Raw genomic sequence first — 8,257 nt, 5'->3', positions numbered from 1 at the left:
GGCTGAGTATCTATACAGGTATTGTTTCTTTAGTTATAATTTTGGCTAAGAAAACACTAGTTACCAAGGAAACCAAAATGTCAAATCCAAGGTTGAACACCTGCATCACCTTAAAAATAGGCCCTTCAACAGAATTGCTAGTTTCTATTTCTAGTGTTTCAATTTACAGGCAACCCATTTTGAATATAAACTAAAAACAAAAAAGTGTAAAATTGGAAGAGCTCCGGGTGTGACACACGTAAACAAAATGACCACTCCGTTCCAGTGACTCACAAACTCCCTCTCAGCTCCTCTCTTCTTCACATGAAATGACGGCCTAACCCAAACATCCCCTTCCCAGAACTATTTTTAAAAATTGGATAAGAATTTGATATTCCATTTAGATATTTAGGATTTAATTAAAAACATGTTTTTGTGTGTGTGTGTGTGTGAGTAATACCTTTGTTTTTTTACCGTTAAAAGATGCATGAGTCCAACTTTCACACCAAGAATGACCTTTTAAGGACAGTCAGGTCACTTTCCCCTGCCAGTTTTTTTTTATTTGGTTGCTGGGAAATGGCCAACGTGCTAGCTAAGGCCGGGTAATCCAGTTAGGACAGGAAATTGATTAGGCTAATTAAGCAAATTAAAACCAGTATGAAAATTACTGTTATACTGTTAATAATATTGCTTGAAATGGCTCCTGTCGAGATAAGAGCTTTAGCTGTCAACATAAGTACACTCTTAAAACAAATGTGTCAGAAACAACACAAATGGTGTTGTCCCTATCTTGACATAGAGATGTGTTAAAAAAAAAAACACACACAAGTTGTGTTATTTTAAACACATGCACTCTTAAAACAAATAACAAAAGCAATGTGTTGGAAACAGCACAAAATGTGTTGTCCTTATCTGGACATAGAGATGTGTTTAAAACAACAAGTTGAGCTCTTTTCAACACATTCATTTTAAGAGTGCAACCTTGGCCTGATGGAGTTATTACCAGGAACCCAGAGGTTCTAGAGGATGAAGGATTCTGATACATTTCTCTGTGGGCTGCTGATGACGCTCTCTGTTATTGATCACAGGGTTCACATGTTAATAACAAACTTCATTCCTGCAGGTGAGTCATCAGCTGGCCTACTGACAAACTGGAGCCTGATTATTATTAAACGGTAACCACACAGTGATTTATTGGGAGAAACAAACAACATAACATTCTAAAGAAAGCTTACCAATGGCCATGAGTAATGACACATGCCTGTGGTCATTTTGTTTATTCTCAGCCAGGGGAAAAAAAACTTGAGCAAAATACTTTATGGAATATCAGTGCCACTTGTAGACAATTGGAAGTACAATATCTCCACCTAGAGGTGTACAGATAAAATGCATGTTGAAATCCTGTTGACAGGATGCTCTTGAAATGTTTTGTACGTCAGACATTACTATTGTTGCTGTTTTGCAATGAGTGTGAAACTGATTGTTTTGTAACACTGACAGAATCATGGGAAATTCTGTCCATCTTACTTCAGGTAGGCAAATTCTGTGCATGTTTACACTTCCAGGAACAGGAAATTATGAGCAATTGCAAAAAAAATGCCCAAAAGGGTGTGATGCAAAATGGCCAACTCTGTCTGTAACTTGATAGGCTACTACGAATACTACCACCACTAACTAGTATCATTATTATGCCTGTTATATTTTACATTTGCCCTAAATTAGCCTAATAATAATCAATTATTGGTAATCATTAAATATTTAAAAAATGTTCAGATAACTAAAGTCTAAACTAAATTAAAGTCTACCACTTTAACCTAAACTGTAAATTAGGGGCAGCCTACTGGTTAGCGCTTCGGACTTGTAACCAGAGGGTTGCTGGTTCGAACCCCGACCAGTAGGCATGGCTGAAGTGCCCTTGAGCAACCACTCACTGCTCCCCGAGCGCCGCTGTTGTTGCAGGCAGCTCACTGCGCTGGGATTAGTGTGTGCTTCACCTCACTGTGTGTTCACTGTGTGCTGAGTGTGTTTCACTAATTCACAGATTGGGATAAATGCAGAGACCAAATTTCCCTCACGGGATCAAAAGAGTATATATACTTATATACTTAATTTACATTGTTAATGAAAAATGTCCTTTTAAAATGCTGTATCTTTTCTAAAAGCATTTTTTTCACCCTTGAGGACTAACAGAACTCCTTTTATTTGTGTCTGTAGGATATAAGACATGGCTACAGGTACAGGTTTGAATTGCCAATGTTAATGAAATGTGCTAATATATAAATAAACATGTCTTGCCTAAATTACCACTAGAAGGAGCCATTTCTATATAATTCAATAGTCAAAACGTTTTAGAAAGTAATCCCTAGAATATTCCAATGGACTGTTGGTTAAAGCTAGCAGGATGAGTTCCTGTACCAAGGGTATATTTGTAATGCATGATTTTTGATCAATTCATGATAATTTTAGTGAGAACCTTGTCAATGCCATGCTTCCACTATCTGCGGTGGCTAGTAAGATAACTGCAGCGAAAGACTAGTCCTGTCAACAGATCATGTTCCTAATTCCTGTATGGCACCTTTGCTGGAGTTGAATTTGCAGTTGCAGGCCACAGAGTTTCCTTGTTGAGATGCTTTTGGTGCCCATTTAATTGTGTGGTTGCCAGAACATCCAGCATAAGGTGAGGCTGGGGGTGGAACACAGAGCACAGAGGATGCCATCTCTATGGCACTTCACTACGCCCTGTCCCACCTTGTCCATAGCAAAACCTATGTGAGAATGCTGTTCATTGACTTCAGTTCAGCATTCAACACCATCATCCCCTCCAAACTGATCACCAAACTCAGTCACTGGGCATCAATACTCCCTCTGTAACTGGATTCTGGACTTCCTAACCAATAGATCGCAGCCTGTCAGGTTAGATAACCTCACCTCCTAAACCGTCACCCTGAACACCGGTGTACCACAGGGCTGTGTGCTGAGCCCTCTCCTTTACTCCCTCTTCACCTATGACTGCACACCTGTACATGGCTCTAACACCATTGTCAAGTTTGCAGACAGCACTACTGTGATTGGTCTCATCAGCAACAATGATGAGACGGCCTACAGGGAGGAGGTACAGCACCTAACAATGTGGTGCACCAACAAAAACCTGGCTCGTACACCAAGAAGACAAAAGAGCTCATTGTGGACTTCAGGTGGTCAAAAGCTAGCTCACACACCCCCATTCTTATCAACGGGACTGTGGTGGAGCGTGTCACCAGCTTCAAGTTTCTGGGTGTCCATCTCTGAGGACCTCTCTTGAACCCTCAACACCTCTACCCTGATGCTGGCTCACCAGTGTCTCTTCTTCCTGAGGAGACTAAAGAAGGTCCACCTGTCTCCTCAGATCCTGGTGAACTTCTACTGCTGCGCCATCGAGAGCATCGTCACCAACTGTGTCACAGTATGGTATGGCAATTGCTCTGCCTCCAACCGGAAAGCATTGCAGAGTGTGGTGAAAACTGCCCAACACATCACCGGTTCCTCATTCCCCTCCATCGAGGCCATCCAGGGGAAGCGATGCTTACGTAAGGCGTGCAGCACCATCAAAGACTGTTCTCACCCCAACCACAGACTGTTCACACCACTCACCTCCGGGAGGCGTTACAGGTCTCTCCGCACCCTGAACCAGTAGGTTCAGAGGAAACTTCTTCCTTGCGGCTGTCACCATATTGAACTTTAGCTGTACACCCTTGTGACTGCCAACCAACTAAGCCACCTCCCCCCCCCCCCCCCCAGCCGATGCCTCCTGCCTTGAGGTGTCCACGACCATGGCAACCTTGACAGGGACAAAAATGAGGCGGACAATCAAGGCTGCCCCTCAACAGCCCCCTCCCCCCAGACAATTGCACTAACCTATCCCATCAATAGTATTATATTTATGTAATTACACTTACACATACAGCCATATTCTACTGCTCTATATACTGGTCATATGCACATATATTCACTTTTACTTCTCTTATAATGTTACTGTTACTACATAGGTGGCTGTTAATACTGAATACCCATATATATTCTGTTTTTTATAATATTACTGTTAACACACACTGCATATATCTATATTATTTTTACTACTCCTATAATGTTACTGCTACTACACTGCACATATCTGTACATGTTGTACATTGTCCATACTGCATATCCATATCTATTCTGCTATTATAAGGCTACTGCTAGTACTCTGCACAATGACAAGTTGTCCAAAGTAATCTAAATCTTATAATATCAGCAGCCATCCACACGCCCATGTGTTGCAGTTGCTGAAAGCTCACTGAAGGCCCTCTCACCACTGAGGCCCTGGGTTACCAGTCCCAATGTTCCCTTTGTAATGTGCATGGACATGCATGCATCACTGACCTTATGCTATGGCCCAGTGGTTGTCTCATTTTCATTTTAGCCACTCCTTGGAGACATGTTGTAGTTTCAATATGCAGCCTATGGGTGCTATTCTGACATTAAACAGGTCAAAAAAAAAAAAAAAAACATGGATAAGCTATCTGACACTCTGAAGTGTTTTATTGGTCGGTATCTCATTTCAGCTCACACACATTGACATCATGGAGTGCACTTTTTTTTTTAACAGTCATTTATTTCTCCCTTCTTCAAATGAAAAAGGAAAACCCCCAAAAAAGACACAAACACCCAAAAGACTTCCAGGGTGGAATAGCTTTATTTAATTGACAGCCCGCTCTCCCTTCTCAGTGAATTCCAAGCCAACACCGGCAGGCTGAATACAGGCTGTAGCCAAATCCCATCTGCCACCTTGGATCAGTCCTTCATCCTGGGCGACTCGGTGGTCGCCTAGATACGGGCGGCGGGCCCAACACGTTTTGGTGTGGCGTCATCGGAGGAACACTGTCATTACAATGGGCCCCACATTTATCATAGTGCAGATTTCAGAGAGAGAGAAAAAAAATAGAACAACGCAATACTCTGAAAACAAAACAAAAGTAACAACAGAAAAGAGAAAAAAAAAGAATGGAGTCATAAGAGATGACGAGTGAAAAAGAAACACCCCCTCCTCGGTGGCAGGTAGGCTATAGAGCACACGAGGAGGGGGACCAGGGAGGAGTCTCGCCACAGGTTTGGCCATTTGCTGAAGAAGAGCACCACTTTTAAACATCTTTTACTATTTATTATTACTATGTTCTTCTTTAAAAGTTAGATTCTTCTCATCGGCCAAAACAGAGAGGGAGAAAGAAAAAGAAAAAGAGAGAGAGAGCTTATTCTCAGAGCCGTACGAGGCCACCACAACATCCTGACATCACATTTCCAATTCTCTTCTTTAAGATCAAGCTTCATTGACAACAGTGATAATGACTTAACACACACGCAGTAAAGGCAGCTGCACTCATACGAGGTCTTCTCGCCAGTGGAGTGTTTCGCTGATTGCAAATACTGACACCTTAAAAACAAGTCATGTTGCCTCTGAAGCCTGTTGTTAACATGACCTTAAAAGGACAATCCACATGGACTACACTGGACTATAAGGACTGAATTGGATGTAGCTTTTTACAGACAGGTCGCTACCCTGACAGGAAGGAATCTCATTCTGGGCTGATGACATTTCAAGCACCAGATATCAGCAACAGAATGGAGGGGTGGGAATTCAATAAATAAAATGGCTACAAAACGTTTATGTTGTTTTTTTGTTTTTTTTTGCCCCTCCAATATATTAAAATAACCAAATTCTGCAAACGAAAAGAAAAAGTGACATTTAAAGAATCAAAAAGAGGTGACACTAAAATTACTGAGAAACAAACCAATAAATTAGATTTTTTTTTGTTGCTTTTTTTGTGTTATTGCAAGGACAAAAATAAATAAGGACAATTCTCAATCACAGAGCATTTATGGCTTCTTGACTGAGCGGCAAGAGAAAGCACTGAAGAACGGCTTACAGCAGAGCATGACACCAACTAGTGCACGTTGATTAAATAAAAGAGAAGGTGTAGGAAAAGAAAACAGTTCGGCCCAGAAGCTTTTTAAAATATGTGAATAAAATACACCTTATGCACTAAATGACAGTGGAATGCATGTCACCTTGAAAATAAAATGAACTAAGCAAAACAGAAAAGGAAAAAAAATTAACTGATCAAATAAATACACTTTTGTGAATGTGGGGAGGGAAGGGAGTTTTCATAACTATTTATGTCTTCAGTGTAAAAATAAAGGTCTTCCACCAAGGGCTAAAATTTGAGATCAAGTTCCAGAGGACATTAGATTGAATTCCTCATATTCAGTTTACTTTGGATTTGACTTTGTGACTGCTGGGTTCCTTCGCAGAACAGATAAACAAGGCATTAGTGATATTAATTACAATTTTTTTATGAGTTTACCTTGCCATAGACATTCAAACTCTCCACCGACCTCAACGTAATCTCCAAGAATGAGAAACTAGACAGCTCCATAGGAGATGTAACAAAGCCTCTCATAAGCTGGCATGGAACCTTATCTCAAATTTTTAATCTCCACTTTGGTTTGGTGTGGACCGTATATTTCAGTTTCCTCCCCTCCCAGAGAAAGAAAATTGAAAACTGTGTGTGTGTGTATGTGTGCCTTCTTTTGGTCTGGCTACAGAGTGGAAACATTTGAACCTTTCAACCAGCAAAACGAACAAAGTAACACTGTCCATGCCACAATGTCTGGCCCATGGCCATCTGTATTAGAGAAAATATAATTTAACATACACACAGCTGACACAAAAAACAGTTCAAATTGCAAGGACCAAACAGTAACAGAGGCAACAGGTCTACCAGAGGGGATCAATGTGTTCCTACCATTTTTTTTCCATTTTTTTTTTTAAAACTCCACATTCCTTCATTTAAAATCTTTCTTTTTTATTATTAAACTATCTGTATGTATGTACAAAATAAAAATATTATTCATAAGCAAGTCAGATCAGCTTACTGGACGGACACTTTGGGTCTGTATCTCTGGAAAAGAAATCCAAATTGTCGAGAGAGAGAGAGAGAGAGAGAGAGAGAGAGAGAGAGAGAGAGAGAGAGAGAAAGATCACTACAGGAGTTATTGCTTCTTACTGCTAGAAGGGTTGTCTATTCAAAAGTCCTTTTTTTGTCCTTCTCTTTTTCAGATTTTTTTTTATTTTCCATGTTCTTTTTTTTTTTTCCTTAAATATTGAGCCAGTTGCTATGGACACCTACTTTGTAAGCAAGTGCAGAGAGGAGAAGAGGAAGTGGTGGTGGTGGTGGCGGCGGTAGCTGCTTTTGGGTTGGACGCCACTCCCCCAATACACCCCAATAACCAGAGGGGAGCGGGGAGGGCGGGCTGGACTGAGAGTGCTTGTTTTTGGTGGGCGGTGAGATGCTGCAGGGCAGCGACCCGGGCCTCAGGTGTTCACATAGCACCAATGACGACGTTTGTGCCAGCCAACGGCCGGTACAAATAAAAACAAAAACTGGGGGGAAACAGCAAAAAAAGGAACAAAAAAACACCATCCAAACAATAAACACGGAAGCAAGAGAAGCGGGCCCCAAAACAATTGTTGATATGGCAAATTACGCTTTTGCAAGTCCCCGCTCCCCCACAAACCCAAACACACGTACACACTACAATGCATTCCGAAAAATTCTACTTGTTCGTGGTCTTGTCGGCAGATGAAAAACAGGGCCGACGTTGACGAAAGGTTGTCAGTTCAGGATTCACACGATGACTAACAATAAGACTGAGCTTGAAATGAAAAACCCTAGAGTAACAGGTTTCGATTTTAAGTGCTTGGATTTTTTTTTTTGGTCTTTATTTTCAGTACATACGTGAATCTTGAATTCGATGGGACGTCTTGTACTCTCCGTTTCAAAACCACACAAGTATAAAAATTCCTATATGCCCACTGCAGTTGCGAATTCAAACCAAACCTAACAAGGTGATGAGGTGGGCTTTTTTTGTGGTGGACACATCAAAAGCCTTTGTTCAAGAATCTACTCCCAAACCCCCTTCCTTGCTCGTAACACACAGCGAGAAGTGCTTTGGTGGCTTTCGGCGTGTTTCTGAAGCTTAAGAGGCGCACATCGAAGGCCCTATGCAACACAAAAAATGCAATGACATCGTATAAATCCCCCCATTTTTGAGTGCTTTTCGCAACGCTCCTCATGCGACACACACACACACACACCCTTGAGCACAGGTTCTCGTGCAGCCACAAACACACACTCGTCACCGGTCTGCCCGAGATGATTTTTCCAGTGTAGTTTCCGGTGTAGAGAGGAGGGAGGCTGCTGAG

At 41.4% G+C, this 8,257-nt stretch overlaps 1 protein-coding gene across 2 annotated transcripts in view; it reads right to left on the bottom strand.

Moving 5' to 3' along the window:
• Positions 1-4,668: 4,668 nt before the first annotated feature.
• mxi1 (max interactor 1, dimerization protein) overlaps positions 4,669-8,257 on the bottom strand; it is a 34,426-nt gene continuing 30,837 nt past the window's right edge. For both annotated transcript variants that reach the window (XM_076293321.1, XM_076293329.1), the window contains exon 6: positions 4,669-8,257. This exon is cut by the window's right edge and continues 480 nt beyond it. The gene's annotated coding sequence lies outside the window, so the exon portion shown is untranslated.

The sequence above is a fragment of the Alosa pseudoharengus genome, unplaced genomic scaffold (genome assembly GCF_046254945.1).
Source record: "Alosa pseudoharengus isolate Yale_2024_CS ecotype anadromous, Long Island Sound unplaced genomic scaffold, YU_APseudo_1.1 YU_APseudo_1.1_scf_1, whole genome shotgun sequence".
Classification (NCBI taxonomy): domain Eukaryota; kingdom Metazoa; phylum Chordata; class Actinopteri; order Clupeiformes; family Clupeidae; genus Alosa; species Alosa pseudoharengus.
This window is presented reverse-complemented; position numbering and strand designations above follow the sequence as displayed.